The following is a 22,902-nucleotide window of genomic DNA, read 5'->3' as shown; positions in this document are numbered from 1 at the left end:
GTCTCATTACTTTAAATATATTGTCTGTTAGGTGGAGCTTTTAGACTGGCGTTGACTTTTGTGCTTCTGTCCGTATATTTTAATAATATTCGTATCATAATATGAATGCATTCAATTTGCATATGATATAGTGGATGCGTTAGATTTACTGGAATCAAGAAGAAATGCTGACAGAATGATCAACATATCTTAGAGTTGATTAAATTGGGTACTCTATCCCGTTCGCATGGACATGTGGATACGCTCTCATTTAGGGACATTTTAGGAAAGGAGAGAAATACTTGCAGGTATATCTATATTCATTTTGACAACAATTGAAAATCAGTGGAAGCTAAATCATAACCACCTACCCTCGGACTTTCACCCATGACCCTTAGATTAAATGTCGGATGCTCTAGCGACTGAGATTGGGGCACTACTCATCCAAATTCTGTCAGTTTGTCAGTCTCGGATTTTGCTGCGTAGCCCTTTCCATTACATATTTAAAGGGCGCGGCCATGTTTGTATCACATGACGTTTAGCACTTATGGTGCAGATAGATGCCCAGAGCTCGGTTCAAACGAAAATGCTTTTCTTTACATTTCACGTTAATATCATTTAATTGCACAAGTCTTTGGAATTAAGAGTTTTTTGTTATGAAAACAAAATTCAGTAAATGCGTCCCCCACTGCTGCCATCATATTTGCATTTCCAGTAATGCTGCATATTAGTTCGTTAACTGAGAAATGAATGAGTCATAATTACCCAATAGTATTACGAATCTATGGTCATACACTAAAAAACAAACATAAGCAAAACCAAAACGGTTTCTAATACTGAACAAATAATTCAGTTAACAAAATTGTAAAATGAAAATATAAGAGGGACTTACAGCATTATGAATTGCATCCAAAATCATCCCAAAATGTTATCTTCAAGTCCAAAGGAATAGAATGTTCCGAATAAAATCTACATCCTCAAATGCATTGGTCTACCAACAGTTCTGATATATCACAATGGCATTTTCAAGAATTCTTTAGAAATAATTCACAATAGGCCAAAAATAATATTTTAACCCACGTAGCATTTTGTGGCTCCAATGAATAATTCAAACAAATGTTTGCTTCCAAATAATATCTAAACACAACAATAAATATACCTGAAGAATAATGTTACAAGAAGAACATACAAAATATGACTGACCAAATAGTCCAACTCCACGTACTTAAATACAGACAATAAGGAGTGAAAACTCATTAGCTACTACTCACTACGTGACAATGAACAAATATCCCTAAAAGCTCCGGTGGCCTAGTAATTACAGCGTACGCCTCGGATGCGGCAGTTCGTGGGATCGATCCCCGGCCGACTCATACCAAAGACTTACAAATATGGTACTAACAGCTGCCTTGCTTGGGGCTCAGCATTAAGAGGTTAGTGTTAGGACTGGTCGGCCGGATCTCAGGATAAAGTGACTGGGTGGGACATCATGCTACATGTCTGCGGCATGATGCCCCAGTGCTAGCCATCACTATAAACTGCCACACTGCAGACATCGTAGCGATATGACTGAAAAATTCTTAAAAGCTACCTTAAAAATACAAATCACATGCACACACAAACACACACACACACACACACACACACACACACACACACACACACAAATCTCCCATGTCGTAGAAATAAAACCACCACATCTAACACAACACCTTCCGTATTTATGTATTTTCTCCTGTACCGATCCATAGAAGAAAATCACAAATATGTATAGAGAACAATTAATTGGAAGCAAGTTTATCAACTTACAGGTACTATTTAATTGATTATGTAGTGTGTAAGCATTGCTTTCTCTGGAAACAAAAAATTTCAAGACAGGTGATTTTCACATGTGTAATTAACTGAGAGAAATTAAGGAAAGAATGCGAAGATTTAAGAGAAGAGCAGAAGGATAGTGTTTGTGTTGTCCGGACTGTAAAATCATAACTGTTAACACAAAGAAACAATGACTTGTCTTAACTTTAGCAACTTGCTCGGCTAATGACACATTTGTGCATTTCCTTAGGCAGCAAAATTTAAATTCCTCCGTGAATGGTTGATTGCCATATAAACTGGATTATTGTTTCCATAAGGGGCTAACATCTAAGATCCAATCAATCCTAGACGCTAGCTATGTGAAGTTGATGAGATAACGATTAACCATGTTGCGCATAACTACCCGAGCCAACATTCGACCATGCATTAACAAGTAGCCCGCCTAGCTCAGTCGGTAGAGCATCAGACTTTTAATCTGAGGGTCGTGAGTTCGAGTCCCACGGTGGGCGTACAATTTTTAATACCATTACAAATTTATACTACACTTTGTACACGCGTCTATTTGGCTACAAATAGGTGTGATGGTAAATGTCCCACAGAAACGTTTTCTTTTCTCATATAATCATTTTTATGTTGAATTTTGATATCCTCTTCTTCAAATTCATTAGCTTGTCAATGTCTTTCTGGTTTCGACACAGCCCTCATAAAGGTACTGATTATGGTAGTGACCCTGTATGTACCCATCCAGATAAAAAGTGAATGAAATATGTAAGTTCATTTACATATTCTATATACTTCTATTGAAGCCTTTTGTTTTGTAATTCAATAGTGTTGGGATTTTTCTATCCTATCCTTGTTCTGGTGTATATTTATGTTTGTTATCTAATATTTTCGAGCTCTTAGCGCTTTTACGTCTTAGGCGCTGTACTAAGTCCACATAATTATTATTATTATTATTATTATTATTATTATTATTATTATTATTATTATCAATTGTGGGAATTTCCAAAATACTGATAAACAATTCTTCCCAAATATTTCTTCATTTTGATTTAGCAACTAACATTGTAAGTCAGCAATAATTCATTTTTAGGACTAACATCTTTCTTTCTTTGCTTTTTTTTTTTTTGGTCATTTTTTTTTCTTCTTCTTCTTTTTTGTGTTTTAACCATTGATATCACCTCACCGGATTGCGCGATCCTTTTGGCCACTGCTTTCGAATGTCCGATACCCCGTAATCATACTTCCCACAAAACTGTGAACTCATTATTGTAACCTTCTTGACTTGATCTAAGATAGGTTTCTTTCACATATGTACGGTGCAGTCTTTATTTTCTCCACGTTGCAAAGTTTCATCTAACTCATCAGAACAGGAAAGAACTGACAGTACCTTGCAGTGCTAGTCTCTTTTCTTCTCTTCAATTTAAGACATATTAACTTTTAGTCGCAGATTTTAAAATTCCTTTGAGATTTGTGTTACATTGCGAATTATATATTATGTTATTGTTTGAATCGTAAGATTAATGCATTTAATTCTCAAACGATGCATTGCATTCTTTAGCTTACTTAAATCGAGAACTATTATCAAAACTCGCAATTGATAAATCATTTTAAAAAATCCATATTTTCATTCGTTTAGATTGAGCATCCGAAACTGGACGGCAGCAATTTAATTTTAAGACTTAGTATTTTCACCAATACAATCATCGCATTCTATACCGCGATGTTGTGACCACCGAATTCAGGTGTCCGAGAGGCGGTGATCGTACCTCCATTAAAACCGTGAACACATCCTGCATGCATATCTCATGCAGTTATTGTTGATTGAACCGAGAAGTCTTTATACGTCTTCACGGTGCATTCTTCGTTTTGTCTCCGTTACAACGTTTGAGTAAACTCTTTAGAACACGAAACAACTGATAGTAGCTTGCAGTGGTAGTGTCTCATTACTTTAAATATATTGTCTGTTAGGTGGAGCTTTTAGACTGGCGTTGACTTTTGTGCTTCTGTCCGTATATTTTAATAATATTCGTATCATAATATGAATGCATTCAATTTGCATATGATATAGTGGATGCGTTAGATTTACTGGAATCAAGAAGAAATGCTGACAGAATGATCAACATATCTTAGAGTTGATTAAATTGGGTACTCTATCCCGTTCGCATGGACATGTGGATACGCTCTCATTTAGGGACATTTTAGGAAAGGAGAGAAATACTTGCAGGTATATCTATATTCATTTTGACAACAATTGAAAATCAGTGGAAGCTAAATCATAACCACCTACCCTCGGACTTTCACCCATGACCCTTAGATTAAATGTCGGATGCTCTAGCGACTGAGATTGGGGCACTACTCATCCAAATTCTGTCAGTTTGTCAGTCTCGGATTTTGCTGCGTAGCCCTTTCCATTACATATTTAAAGGGCGCGGCCATGTTTGTATCACATGACGTTTAGCACTTATGGTGCAGATAGATGCCCAGAGCTCGGTTCAAACGAAAATGCTTTTCTTTACATTTCACGTTAATATCATTTAATTGCACAAGTCTTTGGAATTAAGAGTTTTTTGTTATGAAAACAAAATTCAGTAAATGCGTCCCCCACTGCTGCCATCATATTTGCATTTCCAGTAATGCTGCATATTAGTTCGTTAACTGAGAAATGAATGAGTCATAATTACCCAATAGTATTACGAATCTATGGTCATACACTAAAAAACAAACATAAGCAAAACCAAAACGGTTTCTAATACTGAACAAATAATTCAGTTAACAAAATTGTAAAATGAAAATATAAGAGGGACTTACAGCATTATGAATTGCATCCAAAATCATCCCAAAATGTTATCTTCAAGTCCAAAGGAATAGAATGTTCCGAATAAAATCTACATCCTCAAATGCATTGGTCTACCAACAGTTCTGATATATCACAATGGCATTTTCAAGAATTCTTTAGAAATAATTCACAATAGGCCAAAAATAATATTTTAACCCACGTAGCATTTTGTGGCTCCAATGAATAATTCAAACAAATGTTTGCTTCCAAATAATATCTAAACACAACAATAAATATACCTGAAGAATAATGTTACAAGAAGAACATACAAAATATGACTGACCAAATAGTCCAACTCCACGTACTTAAATACAGACAATAAGGAGTGAAAACTCATTAGCTACTACTCACTACGTGACAATGAACAAATATCCCTAAAAGCTCCGGTGGCCTAGTAATTACAGCGTACGCCTCGGATGCGGCAGTTCGTGGGATCGATCCCCGGCCGACTCATACCAAAGACTTACAAATATGGTACTAACAGCTGCCTTGCTTGGGGCTCAGCATTAAGAGGTTAGTGTTAGGACTGGTCGGCCGGATCTCAGGATAAAGTGACTGGGTGGGACATCATGCTACATGTCTGCGGCATGATGCCCCAGTGCTAGCCATCACTATAAACTGCCACACTGCAGACATCGTAGCGATATGACTGAAAAATTCTTAAAAGCTACCTTAAAAATACAAATCACATGCACACACAAACACACACACACACACACACACACACACACACACACACACACAAATCTCCCATGTCGTAGAAATAAAACCACCACATCTAACACAACACCTTCCGTATTTATGTATTTTCTCCTGTACCGATCCATAGAAGAAAATCACAAATATGTATAGAGAACAATTAATTGGAAGCAAGTTTATCAACTTACAGGTACTATTTAATTGATTATGTAGTGTGTAAGCATTGCTTTCTCTGGAAACAAAAAATTTCAAGACAGGTGATTTTCACATGTGTAATTAACTGAGAGAAATTAAGGAAAGAATGCGAAGATTTAAGAGAAGAGCAGAAGGATAGTGTTTGTGTTGTCCGGACTGTAAAATCATAACTGTTAACACAAAGAAACAATGACTTGTCTTAACTTTAGCAACTTGCTCGGCTAATGACACATTTGTGCATTTCCTTAGGCAGCAAAATTTAAATTCCTCCGTGAATGGTTGATTGCCATATAAACTGGATTATTGTTTCCATAAGGGGCTAACATCTAAGATCCAATCAATCCTAGACGCTAGCTATGTGAAGTTGATGAGATAACGATTAACCATGTTGCGCATAACTACCCGAGCCAACATTCGACCATGCATTAACAAGTAGCCCGCCTAGCTCAGTCGGTAGAGCATCAGACTTTTAATCTGAGGGTCGTGAGTTCGAGTCCCACGGTGGGCGTACAATTTTTAATACCATTACAAATTTATACTACACTTTGTACACGCGTCTATTTGGCTACAAATAGGTGTGATGGTAAATGTCCCACAGAAACGTTTTCTTTTCTCATATAATCATTTTTATGTTGAATTTTGATATCCTCTTCTTCAAATTCATTAGCTTGTCAATGTCTTTCTGGTTTCGACACAGCCCTCATAAAGGTACTGATTATGGTAGTGACCCTGTATGTACCCATCCAGATAAAAAGTGAATGAAATATGTAAGTTCATTTACATATTCTATATACTTCTATTGAAGCCTTTTGTTTTGTAATTCAATAGTGTTGGGATTTTTCTATCCTATCCTTGTTCTGGTGTATATTTATGTTTGTTATCTAATATTTTCGAGCTCTTAGCGCTTTTACGTCTTAGGCGCTGTACTAAGTCCACATAATTATTATTATTATTATTATTATTATTATTATTATTATTATTATTATTATTATTATCAATTGTGGGAATTTCCAAAATACTGATAAACAATTCTTCCCAAATATTTCTTCATTTTGATTTAGCAACTAACATTGTAAGTCAGCAATAATTCATTTTTAGGACTAACATCTTTCTTTCTTTGCTTTTTTTTTTTTGGTCATTTTTTTTTCTTCTTCTTCTTTTTTGTGTTTTAACCATTGATATCACCTCACCGGATTGCGCGATCCTTTTGGCCACTGCTTTCGAATGTCCGATACCCCGTAATCATACTTCCCACAAAACTGTGAACTCATTATTGTAACCTTCTTGACTTGATCTAAGATAGGTTTCTTTCACATATGTACGGTGCAGTCTTTATTTTCTCCACGTTGCAAAGTTTCATCTAACTCATCAGAACAGGAAAGAACTGACAGTACCTTGCAGTGCTAGTCTCTTTTCTTCTCTTCAATTTAAGACATATTAACTTTTAGTCGCAGATTTTAAAATTCCTTTGAGATTTGTGTTACATTGCGAATTATATATTATGTTATTGTTTGAATCGTAAGATTAATGCATTTAATTCTCAAACGATGCATTGCATTCTTTAGCTTACTTAAATCGAGAACTATTATCAAAACTCGCAATTGATAAATCATTTTAAAAAATCCATATTTTCATTCGTTTAGATTGAGCATCCGAAACTGGACGGCAGCAATTTAATTTTAAGACTTAGTATTTTCACCAATACAATCATCGCATTCTATACCGCGATGTTGTGACCACCGAATTCAGGTGTCCGAGAGGCGGTGATCGTACCTCCATTAAAACCGTGAACACATCCTGCATGCATATCTCATGCAGTTATTGTTGATTGAACCGAGAAGTCTTTATACGTCTTCACGGTGCATTCTTCGTTTTGTCTCCGTTACAACGTTTGAGTAAACTCTTTAGAACACGAAACAACTGATAGTAGCTTGCAGTGGTAGTGTCTCATTACTTTAAATATATTGTCTGTTAGGTGGAGCTTTTAGACTGGCGTTGACTTTTGTGCTTCTGTCCGTATATTTTAATAATATTCGTATCATAATATGAATGCATTCAATTTGCATATGATATAGTGGATGCGTTAGATTTACTGGAATCAAGAAGAAATGCTGACAGAATGATCAACATATCTTAGAGTTGATTAAATTGGGTACTCTATCCCGTTCGCATGGACATGTGGATACGCTCTCATTTAGGGACATTTTAGGAAAGGAGAGAAATACTTGCAGGTATATCTATATTCATTTTGACAACAATTGAAAATCAGTGGAAGCTAAATCATAACCACCTACCCTCGGACTTTCACCCATGACCCTTAGATTAAATGTCGGATGCTCTAGCGACTGAGATTGGGGCACTACTCATCCAAATTCTGTCAGTTTGTCAGTCTCGGATTTTGCTGCGTAGCCCTTTCCATTACATATTTAAAGGGCGCGGCCATGTTTGTATCACATGACGTTTAGCACTTATGGTGCAGATAGATGCCCAGAGCTCGGTTCAAACGAAAATGCTTTTCTTTACATTTCACGTTAATATCATTTAATTGCACAAGTCTTTGGAATTAAGAGTTTTTTGTTATGAAAACAAAATTCAGTAAATGCGTCCCCCACTGCTGCCATCATATTTGCATTTCCAGTAATGCTGCATATTAGTTCGTTAACTGAGAAATGAATGAGTCATAATTACCCAATAGTATTACGAATCTATGGTCATACACTAAAAAACAAACATAAGCAAAACCAAAACGGTTTCTAATACTGAACAAATAATTCAGTTAACAAAATTGTAAAATGAAAATATAAGAGGGACTTACAGCATTATGAATTGCATCCAAAATCATCCCAAAATGTTATCTTCAAGTCCAAAGGAATAGAATGTTCCGAATAAAATCTACATCCTCAAATGCATTGGTCTACCAACAGTTCTGATATATCACAATGGCATTTTCAAGAATTCTTTAGAAATAATTCACAATAGGCCAAAAATAATATTTTAACCCACGTAGCATTTTGTGGCTCCAATGAATAATTCAAACAAATGTTTGCTTCCAAATAATATCTAAACACAACAATAAATATACCTGAAGAATAATGTTACAAGAAGAACATACAAAATATGACTGACCAAATAGTCCAACTCCACGTACTTAAATACAGACAATAAGGAGTGAAAACTCATTAGCTACTACTCACTACGTGACAATGAACAAATATCCCTAAAAGCTCCGGTGGCCTAGTAATTACAGCGTACGCCTCGGATGCGGCAGTTCGTGGGATCGATCCCCGGCCGACTCATACCAAAGACTTACAAATATGGTACTAACAGCTGCCTTGCTTGGGGCTCAGCATTAAGAGGTTAGTGTTAGGACTGGTCGGCCGGATCTCAGGATAAAGTGACTGGGTGGGACATCATGCTACATGTCTGCGGCATGATGCCCCAGTGCTAGCCATCACTATAAACTGCCACACTGCAGACATCGTAGCGATATGACTGAAAAATTCTTAAAAGCTACCTTAAAAATACAAATCACATGCACACACAAACACACACACACACACACACACACACACACACACACACACAAATCTCCCATGTCGTAGAAATAAAACCACCACATCTAACACAACACCTTCCGTATTTATGTATTTTCTCCTGTACCGATCCATAGAAGAAAATCACAAATATGTATAGAGAACAATTAATTGGAAGCAAGTTTATCAACTTACAGGTACTATTTAATTGATTATGTAGTGTGTAAGCATTGCTTTCTCTGGAAACAAAAAATTTCAAGACAGGTGATTTTCACATGTGTAATTAACTGAGAGAAATTAAGGAAAGAATGCGAAGATTTAAGAGAAGAGCAGAAGGATAGTGTTTGTGTTGTCCGGACTGTAAAATCATAACTGTTAACACAAAGAAACAATGACTTGTCTTAACTTTAGCAACTTGCTCGGCTAATGACACATTTGTGCATTTCCTTAGGCAGCAAAATTTAAATTCCTCCGTGAATGGTTGATTGCCATATAAACTGGATTATTGTTTCCATAAGGGGCTAACATCTAAGATCCAATCAATCCTAGACGCTAGCTATGTGAAGTTGATGAGATAACGATTAACCATGTTGCGCATAACTACCCGAGCCAACATTCGACCATGCATTAACAAGTAGCCCGCCTAGCTCAGTCGGTAGAGCATCAGACTTTTAATCTGAGGGTCGTGAGTTCGAGTCCCACGGTGGGCGTACAATTTTTAATACCATTACAAATTTATACTACACTTTGTACACGCGTCTATTTGGCTACAAATAGGTGTGATGGTAAATGTCCCACAGAAACGTTTTCTTTTCTCATATAATCATTTTTATGTTGAATTTTGATATCCTCTTCTTCAAATTCATTAGCTTGTCAATGTCTTTCTGGTTTCGACACAGCCCTCATAAAGGTACTGATTATGGTAGTGACCCTGTATGTACCCATCCAGATAAAAAGTGAATGAAATATGTAAGTTCATTTACATATTCTATATACTTCTATTGAAGCCTTTTGTTTTGTAATTCAATAGTGTTGGGATTTTTCTATCCTATCCTTGTACTGGTGTATATTTTTGTTTGTTATCTAATATTTTCGAGCTCTTAGCGCTTTTACGTCTTAGGCGCTGTACTAAGTCCACATAATTATTATTATTATTATTATTATTATTATTATTATTATTATTATCAATTGTGGGAATTTCCAAAATACTGATAAACAATTCTTCCCAAATATTTCTTCATTTTGATTTAGCAACTAACATTGTAAGTCAGCAATAATTCATTTTTAGGACTAACATCTTTCTTTCTTTGCTTTTTTTTTTTTGGTCATTTTTTTTTCTTCTTCTTCTTTTTTGTGTTTTAACCATTGATATCACCTCACCGGATTGCGCGATCCTTTTGGCCACTGCTTTCGAATGTCCGATACCCCGTAATCATACTTCCCACAAAACTGTGAACTCATTATTGTAACCTTCTTGACTTGATCTAAGATAGGTTTCTTTCACATATGTACGGTGCAGTCTTTATTTTCTCCACGTTGCAAAGTTTCATCTAACTCATCAGAACAGGAAAGAACTGACAGTACCTTGCAGTGCTAGTCTCTTTTCTTCTCTTCAATTTAAGACATATTAACTTTTAGTCGCAGATTTTAAAATTCCTTTGAGATTTGTGTTACATTGCGAATTATATATTATGTTATTGTTTGAATCGTAAGATTAATGCATTTAATTCTCAAACGATGCATTGCATTCTTTAGCTTACTTAAATCGAGAACTATTATCAAAACTCGCAATTGATAAATCATTTTAAAAAATCCATATTTTCATTCGTTTAGATTGAGCATCCGAAACTGGACGGCAGCAATTTAATTTTAAGACTTAGTATTTTCACCAATACAATCATCGCATTCTATACCGCGATGTTGTGACCACCGAATTCAGGTGTCCGAGAGGCGGTGATCGTACCTCCATTAAAACCGTGAACACATCCTGCATGCATATCTCATGCAGTTATTGTTGATTGAACCGAGAAGTCTTTATACGTCTTCACGGTGCATTCTTCGTTTTGTCTCCATTACAACGTTTGAGTAAACTCTTTAGAACACGAAACAACTGATAGTAGCTTGCAGTGGTAGTGTCTCATTACTTTAAATATATTGTCTGTTAGGTGGAGCTTTTAGACTGGCGTTGACTTTTGTGCTTCTGTCCGTATTTTTAATAATATTCGTATCATAATATGAATGCATTCAATTTGCATATGATATAGTGGATGCGTTAGATTTACTGGAATCAAGAAGAAATGCTGACAGAATGATCAACATATCTTAGAGTTGATTAAATTGGGTACTCTATCCCGTTCGCATGGACATGTGGATACGCTCTCATTTAGGGACATTTTAGGAAAGGAGAGAAATACTTGCAGGTATATCTATATTCATTTTGACAACAATTGAAAATCAGTGGAAGCTAAATCATAACCACCTACCCTCGGACTTTCACCCATGACCCTTAGATTAAATGTCGGATGCTCTAGCGACTGAGATTGGGGCACTACTCATCCAAATTCTGTCAGTTTGTCAGTCTCGGATTTTGCTGCGTAGCCCTTTCCATTACATATTTAAAGGGCGCGGCCATGTTTGTATCACATGACGTTTAGCACTTATGGTGCAGATAGATGCCCAGAGCTCGGTTCAAACGAAAATGCTTTTCTTTACATTTCACGTTAATATCATTTAATTGCACAAGTCTTTGGAATTAAGAGTTTTTTGTTATGAAAACAAAATTCAGTAAATGCGTCCCCCACTGCTGCCATCATATTTGCATTTCCAGTAATGCTGCATATTAGTTCGTTAACTGAGAAATGAATGAGTCATAATTACCCAATAGTATTACGAATCTATGGTCATACACTAAAAAACAAACATAAGCAAAACCAAAACGGTTTCTAATACTGAACAAATAATTCAGTTAACAAAATTGTAAAATGAAAATATAAGAGGGACTTACAGCATTATGAATTGCATCCAAAATCATCCCAAAATGTTATCTTCAAGTCCAAAGGAATAGAATGTTCCGAATAAAATCTACATCCTCAAATGCATTGGTCTACCAACAGTTTTGATATATCAGAATGGCATTTTCAAGAATTCTTTAGAAATAATTCACAATAGGCCAAAAATAATATTTTAACCCACGTAGCATTTTGTGGCTCCAATGAATAATTCAAACAAATGTTTGCTTCCAAATAATATCTAAACACAACAATAAATATACCTGAAGAATAATGTTACAAGAAGAACATACAAAATATGACTGACCAAATAGTCCAACTCCACGTACTTAAATACAGACAATAAGGAGTGAAAACTCATTAGCTACTACTCACTACGTGACAATGAACAAATATCCCTAAAAGCTCCGGTGGCCTATTAATTACAGCGTACGCCTCGGATGCGGCAGTTCGTGGGATCGATCCCCGGCCGACTCATACCAAAGACTTACAAATATGGCACTAACAGCTGCCTTGCTTGGGGCTCAGCATTAAGAGGTTAGTGTTAGGACTGGTCGGCCGGATCTCAGGATAAAGTGACTGGGTGGGACATCATGCTACATGTCTGCGGCATGATGCCCCAGTGCTAGCCATCACTATAAACTGCCACACTGCAGACATCGTAGCGATATGACTGAAAAATTCTTAAAAGCTACCTTAAAAATACAAATCACATGCACACACAAACACAAACACACACACACACACACACACACACACACACACACATCTCCCATGTCGTAGAAATAAAACCACCACATCTAACACAACACCTTCCGTATTTATGTATTTTCTCCTGTACCGATCCATAGAAGAAAATCACAAATATGTATAGAGAACAATTAATTGGAAGCAAGTTTATCAACTTACAGGTACTATTTAATTGATTATGTAGTGTGTAAGCATTGCTTTCTCTGGAAACAAAAAATTTCAAGACAGGTGATTTTCACATGTGTAATTAACTGAGAGAAATTAAGGAAAGAATGCGAAGATTTAAGAGAAGAGCAGAAGGATAGTGTTTGTGTTGTCCGGACTGTAAAATCATAACTGTTAACACAAAGAAACAATGACTTGTCTTAACTTTAGCAACTTGCTCGGCTAATGACACATTTGTGCATTTCCTTAGGCAGCAAAATTTAAATTCCTCCGTGAATGGTTGATTGCCATATAAACTGGATTATTGTTTCCATAAGGGGCTAACATCTAAGATCCAATCAATCCTAGACGCTAGCTATGTGAAGTTGATGAGATAACGATTAACCATGTTGCGCATAACTACCCGAGCCAACATTCGACCATGCATTAACAAGTAGCCCGCCTAGCTCAGTCGGTAGAGCATCAGACTTTTAATCTGAGGGTCGTGAGTTCGAGTCCCACGGTGGGCGTACAATTTTTAATACCATTACAAATTTATACTACACTTTGTACACGCGTCTATTTGGCTACAAATAGGTGTGATGGTAAATGTCCCACAGAAACGTTTTCTTTTCTCATATAATCATTTTTATGTTGAATTTTGATATCCTCTTCTTCAAATTCATTAGCTTGTCAATGTCTTTCTGGTTTCGACACAGCCCTCATAAAGGTACTGATTATGGTAGTGACCCTGTATGTACCCATCCAGATAAAAAGTGAATGAAATATGTAAGTTCATTTACATATTCTATATACTTCTATTGAAGCCTTTTGTTTTGTAATTCAATAGTGTTGGGATTTTTCTATCCTATCCTTGTACTGGTGTATATTTTTGTTTGTTATCTAATATTTTCGAGCTCTTAGCGCTTTTACGTCTTAGGCGCTGTACTAAGTCCACATAATTATTATTATTATTATTATTATTATTATTATTATCAATTGTGGGAATTTCCAAAATACTGATAAACAATTCTTCCCAAATATTTCTTCATTTTGATTTAGCAACTAACATTGTAAGTCAGCAATAATTCATTTTTAGGACTAACATCTTTCTTTCTTTGCTTTTTTTTTTTTGGTCATTTTTTTTTCTTCTTCTTCTTTTTTGTGTTTTAACCATTGATATCACCTCACCGGATTGCGCGATCCTTTTGGCCACTGCTTTCGAATGTCCGATACCCCGTAATCATACTTCCCACAAAACTGTGAACTCATTATTGTAACCTTCTTGACTTGATCTAAGATAGGTTTCTTTCACATATGTACGGTGCAGTCTTTATTTTCTCCACGTTGCAAAGTTTCATCTAACTCATCAGAACAGGAAAGAACTGACAGTACCTTGCAGTGCTAGTCTCTTTTCTTCTCTTCAATTTAAGACATATTAACTTTTAGTCGCAGATTTTAAAATTCCTTTGAGATTTGTGTTACATTGCGAATTATATATTATGTTATTGTTTGAATCGTAAGATTAATGCATTTAATTCTCAAACGATGCATTGCATTCTTTAGCTTACTTAAATCGAGAACTATTATCAAAACTCGCAATTGATAAATCATTTTAAAAAATCCATATTTTCATTCGTTTAGATTGAGCATCCGAAACTGGACGGCAGCAATTTAATTTTAAGACTTAGTATTTTCACCAATACAATCATCGCATTCTATACCGCGATGTTGTGACCACCGAATTCAGGTGTCCGAGAGGCGGTGATCGTACCTCCATTAAAACCGTGAACACATCCTGCATGCATATCTCATGCAGTTATTGTTGATTGAACCGAGAAGTCTTTATACGTCTTCACGGTGCATTCTTCGTTTTGTCTCCGTTACAACGTTTGAGTAAACTCTTTAGAACACGAATCAACTGATAGTAGCTTGCAGTGGTAGTGTCTCATTACTTTAAATATATTGTCTGTTAGGTGGAGCTTTTAGACTGGCGTTGACTTTTGTGCTTCTGTCCGTATATTTTAATAATATTCGTATCATAATATGAATGCATTCAATTTGCATATGATATAGTGGATGCGTTAGATTTACTGGAATCAAGAAGAAATGCTGACAGAATGATCAACATATCTTACAGTTGATTAAATTGGGTACTCTATCCCGTTCGCATGGACATGTGGATACGCTCTCATTTAGGGACATTTTAGGAAAGGAGAGAAATACTTGCAGGTATATCTATATTCATTTTGACAACAATTGAAAATCAGTGGAAGCTAAATCATAACCACCTACCCTCGGACTTTCACCCATGACCCTTAGATTAAATGTCGGATGCTCTAGCGACTGAGATTGGGGCACTACTCATCCAAATTCTGTCAGTTTGTCAGTCTCGGATTTTGCTGCGTAGCCCTTTCCATTACATATTTAAAGGGCGCGGCCATGTTTGTATCACATGACGTTTAGCACTTATGGTGCAGATAGATGCCCAGAGCTCGGTTCAAACGAAAATGCTTTTCTTTACATTTCACGTTAATATCATTTAATTGCACAAGTCTTTGGAATTAAGAGTTTTTTGTTATGAAAACAAAATTCAGTAAATGCGTCCCCCACTGCTGCCATCATATTTGCATTTCCAGTAATGCTGCATATTAGTTCGTTAACTGAGAAATGAATGAGTCATAATTACCCAATAGTATTACGAATCTATGGTCATACACTAAAAAACAAACATAAGCAAAACCAAAACGGTTTCTAATACTGAACAAATAATTCAGTTAACAAAATTGTAAAATGAAAATATAAGAGGGACTTACAGCATTATGAATTGCATCCAAAATCATCCCAAAATGTTATCTTCAAGTCCAAAGGAATAGAATGTTCCGAATAAAATCTACATCCTCAAATGCATTGGTCTACCAACAGTTCTGATATATCACAATGGCATTTTCAAGAATTCTTTAGAAATAATTCACAATAGGCCAAAAATAATATTTTAACCCACGTAGCATTTTGTGGCTCCAATGAATAATTCAAACAAATGTTTGCTTCCAAATAATATCTAAACACAACAATAAATATACCTGAAGAATAATGTTACAAGAAGAACATACAAAATATGACTGACCAAATAGTCCAACTCCACGTACTTAAATACAGACAATAAGGAGTGAAAACTCATTAGCTACTACTCACTACGTGACAATGAACAAATATCCCTAAAAGCTCCGGTGGCCTAGTAATTACAGCGTACGCCTCGGATGCGGCAGTTCGTGGGATCGATCCCCGGCCGACTCATACCAAAGACTTACAAATATGGTACTAACAGCTGCCTTGCTTGGGGCTCAGCATTAAGAGGTTAGTGTTAGGACTGGTCGGCCGGATCTCAGGATAAAGTGACTGGGTGGGACATCATGCTACATGTCTGCGGCATGATGCCCCAGTGCTAGCCATCACTATAAACTGCCACACTGCAGACATCGTAGCGATATGACTGAAAAATTCTTAAAAGCTACCTTAAAAATACAAATCACATGCACACACAAACACACACACACACACACACACACACACACACACACACACACAAATCTCCCATGTCGTAGAAATAAAACCACCACATCTAACACAACACCTTCCGTATTTATGTATTTTCTCCTGTACCGATCCATAGAAGAAAATCACAAATATGTATAGAGAACAATTAATTGGAAGCAAGTTTATCAACTTACAGGTACTATTTAATTGATTATGTAGTGTGTAAGCATTGCTTTCTCTGGAAACAAAAAATTTCAAGACAGGTGATTTTCACATGTGTAATTAACTGAGAGAAATTAAGGAAAGAATGCGAAGATTTAAGAGAAGAGCAGAAGGATAGTGTTTGTGTTGTCCGGACTGTAAAATCATAACTGTTAACACAAAGAAACAATGACTTGTCTTAACTTTAGCAACTTGCTCGGCTAATGACACATTTGTGCATTTCCTTAGGCAGCAAAATTTAAATTCCTCCGTGAATGGTTGATTGCCATATAAACTGGATTATTGTTTCCATAAGGGGCTAACATCTAAGATCCAATCAATCCTAGACGCTAGCTATGTGAAGTTGATGAGATAACGATTAACCATGTTGCGCATAACTACCCGAGCCAACATTCGACCATGCATTAACAAGTAGCCCGCCTAGCTCAGTCGGTAGAGCATCAGACTTTTAATCTGAGGGTCGTGAGTTCGAGTCCCACGGTGGGCGTACAATTTTTAATACCATTACAAATTTATACTACACTTTGTACACGCGTCTATTTGGCTACAAATAGGTGTGATGGTAAATGTCCCACAGAAACGTTTTCTTTTCTCATATAATCATTTTTATGTTGAATTTTGATATCCTCTTCTTCAAATTCATTAGCTTGTCAATGTCTTTCTGGTTTCGACACAGCCCTCATAAAGGTACTGATTATGGTAGTGACCCTGTATGTACCCATCCAGATAAAAAGTGAATGAAATATGTAAGTTCATTTACATATTCTATATACTTCTATTGAAGCCTTTTGTTTTGTAATTCAATAGTGTTGGGATTTTTCTATCCTATCCTTGTACTGGTGTATATTTTTGTTTGTTATCTAATATTTTCGAGCTCTTAGCGCTTTTACGTCTTAGGCGCTGTACTAAGTCCACATAATTATTATTATTATTATTATTATTATTATTATTATTATTATTATCAATTGTGGGAATTTCCAAAATACTGATAAACAATTCTTCCCAAATATTTCTTCATTTTGATTTAGCAACTAACATTGTAAGTCAGCAATAATTCATTTTTAGGACTAACATCTTTCTTTCTTTGCTTTTTTTTTTTTGGTCATTTTTTTTTCTTCTTCTTCTTTTTTGTGTTTTAACCATTGATATCACCTCACCGGATTGCGCGATCCTTTTGGCCACTGCTTTCGAATGTCCGATACCCCGTAATCATACTTCCCACAAAACTGTGAACTCATTATTGTAACCTTCTTGACTTGATCTAAGATAGGTTTCTTTCACATATGTACGGTGCAGTCTTTATTTTCTCCACGTTGCAAAGTTTCATCTAACTCATCAGAACAGGAAAGAACTGACAGTACCTTGCAGTGCTAGTCTCTTTTCTTCTCTTCAATTTAAGACATATTAACTTTTAGTCGCAGATTTTAAAATTCCTTTGAGATTTGTGTTACATTGCGAATTATATATTATGTTATTGTTTGAATCGTAAGATTAATGCATTTAATTCTCAAACGATGCATTGCATTCTTTAGCTTACTTAAATCGAGAACTATTATCAAAACTCGCAATTGATAAATCATTTTAAAAAATCCATATTTTCATTCGTTTAGATTGAGCATCCGAAACTGGACGGCAGCAATTTAATTTTAAGACTTAGTATTTTCACCAATACAATCATCGCATTCTATACCGCGATGTTGTGACCACCGAATTCAGGTGTCCGAGAGGCGGTGATCGTACCTCCATTAAAACCGTGAACACATCCTGCATGCATATCTCATGCAGTTATTGTTGATTGAACCGAGAAGTCTTTATACGTCTTCACGGTGCATTCTTCGTTTTGTCTCCATTACAACGTTTGAGTAAACTCTTTAGAACACGAAACAACTGATAGTAGCTTGCAGTGGTAGTGTCTCATTACTTTAAATATATTGTCTGTTAGGTGGAGCTTTTAGACTGGCGTTGACTTTTGTGCTTCTGTCCGTATTTTTAATAATATTCGTATCATAATATGAATGCATTCAATTTGCATATGATATAGTGGATGCGTTAGATTTACTGGAATCAAGAAGAAATGCTGACAGAATGATCAACATATCTTAGAGTTGATTAAATTGGGTACTCTATCCCGTTCGCATGGACATGTGGATACGCTCTCATTTAGGGACATTTTAGGAAAGGAGAGAAATACTTGCAGGTATATCTATATTCATTTTGACAACAATTGAAAATCAGTGGAAGCTAAATCATAACCACCTACCCTCGGACTTTCACCCATGACCCTTAGATTAAATGTCGGATGCTCTAGCGACTGAGATTGGGGCACTACTCATCCAAATTCTGTCAGTTTGTCAGTCTCGGATTTTGCTGCGTAGCCCTTTCCATTACATATTTAAAGGGCGCGGCCATGTTTGTATCACATGACGTTTAGCACTTATGGTGCAGATAGATGCCCAGAGCTCGGTTCAAACGAAAATGCTTTTCTTTACATTTCACGTTAATATCATTTAATTGCACAAGTCTTTGGAATTAAGAGTTTTTTGTTATGAAAACAAAATTCAGTAAATGCGTCCCCCACTGCTGCCATCATATTTGCATTTCCAGTAATGCTGCATATTAGTTCGTTAACTGAGAAATGAATGAGTCATAATTACCCAATAGTATTACGAATCTATGGTCATACACTAAAAAACAAACATAAGCAAAACCAAAACGGTTTCTAATACTGAACAAATAATTCAGTTAACAAAATTGTAAAATGAAAATATAAGAGGGACTTACAGCATTATGAATTGCATCCAAAATCATCCCAAAATGTTATCTTCAAGTCCAAAGGAATAGAATGTTCCGAATAAAATCTACATCCTCAAATGCATTGGTCTACCAACAGTTTTGATATATCAGAATGGCATTTTCAAGAATTCTTTAGAAATAATTCACAATAGGCCAAAAATAATATTTTAACCCACGTAGCATTTTGTGGCTCCAATGAATAATTCAAACAAATGTTTGCTTCCAAATAATATCTAAACACAACAATAAATATACCTGAAGAATAATGTTACAAGAAGAACATACAAAATATGACTGACCAAATAGTCCAACTCCACGTACTTAAATACAGACAATAAGGAGTGAAAACTCATTAGCTACTACTCACTACGTGACAATGAACAAATATCCCTAAAAGCTCCGGTGGCCTATTAATTACAGCGTACGCCTCGGATGCGGCAGTTCGTGGGATCGATCCCCGGCCGACTCATACCAAAGACTTACAAATATGGCACTAACAGCTGCCTTGCTTGGGGCTCAGCATTAAGAGGTTAGTGTTAGGACTGGTCGGCCGGATCTCAGGATAAAGTGACTGGGTGGGACATCATGCTACATGTCTGCGGCATGATGCCCCAGTGCTAGCCATCACTATAAACTGCCACACTGCAGACATCGTAGCGATATGACTGAAAAATTCTTAAAAGCTACCTTAAAAATACAAATCACATGCACACACAAACACAAACACACACACACACACACACACACACACACACACACACACATCTCCCATGTCGTAGAAATAAAACCACCACATCTAACACAACACCTTCCGTATTTATGTATTTTCTCCTGTACCGATCCATAGAAGAAAATCACAAATATGTATAGAGAACAATTAATTGGAAGCAAGTTTATCAACTTACAGGTACTATTTAATTGATTATGTAGTGTGTAAGCATTGCTTTCTCTGGAAACAAAAAATTTCAAGACAGGTGATTTTCACATGTGTAGTTAACTGAGAGAAATTAAGGAAAGAATGCGAAGATTTAAGAGAAGAGCAGAAGGATAGTGTTTGTGTTGTCCGGACTGTAAAATCATAACTGTTAACACAAAGAAACAATGACTTGTCTTAACTTTAGCAACTTGCTCGGCTAATGACACATTTGTGCATTTCCTTAGGCAGCAAAATTTAAATTCCTCCGTGAATGGTTGATTGCCATATAAACTGGATTATTGTTTCCATAAGGGGCTAACATCTAAGATCCAATCAATCCTAGACGCTAGCTATGTGAAGTTGATGAGATAACGATTAACCATGTTGCGCATAACTACCCGAGCCAACATTCGACCATGCATTAACAAGTAGCCCGCCTAGCTCAGTCGGTAGAGCATCAGACTTTTAATCTGAGGGTCGTGAGTTCGAGTCCCACGGTGGGCGTACAATTTTTAATACCATTACAAATTTATACTACACTTTGTACACGCGTCTATTTGGCTACAAATAGGTGTGATGGTAAATGTCCCACAGAAACGTTTTCTTTTCTCATATAATCATTTTTATGTTGAATTTTGATATCCTCTTCTTCAAATTCATTAGCTTGTCAATGTCTTTCTGGTTTCGACACAGCCCTCATAAAGGTACTGATTATGGTAGTGACCCTGTATGTACCCATCCAGATAAAAAGTGAATGAAATATGTAAGTTCATTTACATATTCTATATACTTCTATTGAAGCCTTTTGTTTTGTAATTCAATAGTGTTGGGATTTTTCTATCCTATCCTTGTACTGGTGTATATTTTTGTTTGTTATCTAATATTTTCGAGCTCTTAGCGCTTTTACGTCTTAGGCGCTGTACTAAGTCCACATAATTATTATTATTATTATTATTATTATTATTATTATTATTATCAATTGTGGGAATTTCCAAAATACTGATAAACAATTCTTCCCAAATATTTCTTCATTTTGATTTAGCAACTAACATTGTAAGTCAGCAATAATTCATTTTTAGGACTAACATCTTTCTTTCTTTGCTTTTTTTTTTTTGGTCATTTTTTTTTCTTCTTCTTCTTTTTTGTGTTTTAACCATTGATATCACCTCACCGGATTGCGCGATCCTTTTGGCCACTGCTTTCGAATGTCCGATACCCCGTAATCATACTTCCCACAAAACTGTGAACTCATTATTGTAACCTTCTTGACTTGATCTAAGATAGGTTTCTTTCACATATGTACGGTGCAGTCTTTATTTTCTCCACGTTGCAAAGTTTCATCTAACTCATCAGAACAGGAAAGAACTGACAGTACCTTGCAGTGCTAGTCTCTTTTCTTCTCTTCAATTTAAGACATATTAACTTTTAGTCGCAGATTTTAAAATTCCTTTGAGATTTGTGTTACATTGCGAATTATATATTATGTTATTGTTTGAATCGTAAGATTAATGCATTTAATTCTCAAACGATGCATTGCATTCTTTAGCTTACTTAAATCGAGAACTATTATCAAAACTCGCAATTGATAAATCATTTTAAAAAATCCATATTTTCATTCGTTTAGATTGAGCATCCGAAACTGGACGGCAGCAATTTAATTTTAAGACTTAGTATTTTCACCAATACAATCATCGCATTCTATACCGCGATGTTGTGACCACCGAATTCAGGTGTCCGAGAGGCGGTGATCGTACCTCCATTAAAACCGTGAACACATCCTGCATGCATATCTCATGCAGTTATTGTTGATTGAACCGAGAAGTCTTTATACGTCTTCACGGTGCATTCTTCGTTTTGTCTCCGTTACAACGTTTGAGTAAACTCTTTAGAACACGAATCAACTGATAGTAGCTTGCAGTGGTAGTGTCTCATTACTTTAAATATATTGTCTGTTAGGTGGAGCTTTTAGACTGGCGTTGACTTTTGTGCTTCTGTCCGTATATTTTAATAATATTCGTATCATAATATGAATGCATTCAATTTGCATATGATATAGTGGATGCGTTAGATTTACTGGAATCAAGAAGAAATGCTGACAGAATGATCAACATATCTTACAGTTGATTAAATTGGGTACTCTATCCCGTTCGCATGGACATGTGGATACGCTCTCATTTAGGGACATTTTAGGAAAGGAGAGAAATACTTGCAGGTATATCTATATTCATTTTGACAACAATTGAAAATCAGTGGAAGCTAAATCATAACCACCTACCCTCGGACTTTCACCCATGACCCTTAGATTAAATGTCGGATGCTCTAGCGACTGAGATTGGGGCACTACTCATCCAAATTCTGTCAGTTTGTCAGTCTCGGATTTTGCTGCGTAGCCCTTTCCATTACATATTTAAAGGGCGCGGCCATGTTTGTATCACATGACGTTTAGCACTTATGGTGCAGATAGATGCCCAG

The 22,902-nt window shown here is 36.0% G+C and overlaps 6 non-coding genes across 6 annotated transcripts; all 6 read left to right on the top strand.

The window, feature by feature from the left end:
- Nucleotides 1-2,230: 2,230 nt before the first annotated feature.
- Nucleotides 2,231-2,303, top strand: Trnak-uuu (transfer RNA lysine (anticodon UUU)). The gene has a single exon. It is a non-coding gene; the product is annotated as a tRNA-Lys (tRNA).
- A 3,659-nt stretch (nucleotides 2,304-5,962) lies between these two features.
- Trnak-uuu (transfer RNA lysine (anticodon UUU)) lies at nucleotides 5,963-6,035 on the top strand. Its single transcript has one exon. It is a non-coding gene; the product is annotated as a tRNA-Lys (tRNA).
- A 3,662-nt stretch (nucleotides 6,036-9,697) lies between these two features.
- Trnak-uuu (transfer RNA lysine (anticodon UUU)) lies at nucleotides 9,698-9,770 on the top strand. Its single transcript has one exon. It is a non-coding gene; the product is annotated as a tRNA-Lys (tRNA).
- A 3,649-nt stretch (nucleotides 9,771-13,419) lies between these two features.
- On the top strand, nucleotides 13,420-13,492 carry Trnak-uuu (transfer RNA lysine (anticodon UUU)). Its single transcript has one exon. It is a non-coding gene; the product is annotated as a tRNA-Lys (tRNA).
- Nucleotides 13,493-17,135: 3,643 nt separating this feature from the next.
- On the top strand, nucleotides 17,136-17,208 carry Trnak-uuu (transfer RNA lysine (anticodon UUU)). Its single transcript has one exon. It is a non-coding gene; the product is annotated as a tRNA-Lys (tRNA).
- A 3,653-nt stretch (nucleotides 17,209-20,861) lies between these two features.
- Nucleotides 20,862-20,934, top strand: Trnak-uuu (transfer RNA lysine (anticodon UUU)). Its single transcript has one exon. It is a non-coding gene; the product is annotated as a tRNA-Lys (tRNA).
- Nucleotides 20,935-22,902: the final 1,968 nt, after the last annotated feature.

This window comes from Sinohyriopsis cumingii, chromosome 11 (genome assembly GCF_028554795.1).
Source record: "Sinohyriopsis cumingii isolate HCF-2022 chromosome 11, ASM2855479v2, whole genome shotgun sequence".
Classification (NCBI taxonomy): Eukaryota; Metazoa; Mollusca; class Bivalvia; order Unionida; family Unionidae; genus Sinohyriopsis; species Sinohyriopsis cumingii.
Note: the sequence above shows the minus strand (reverse complement) of the source record. Positions and strands in the feature narration are given on the sequence as shown.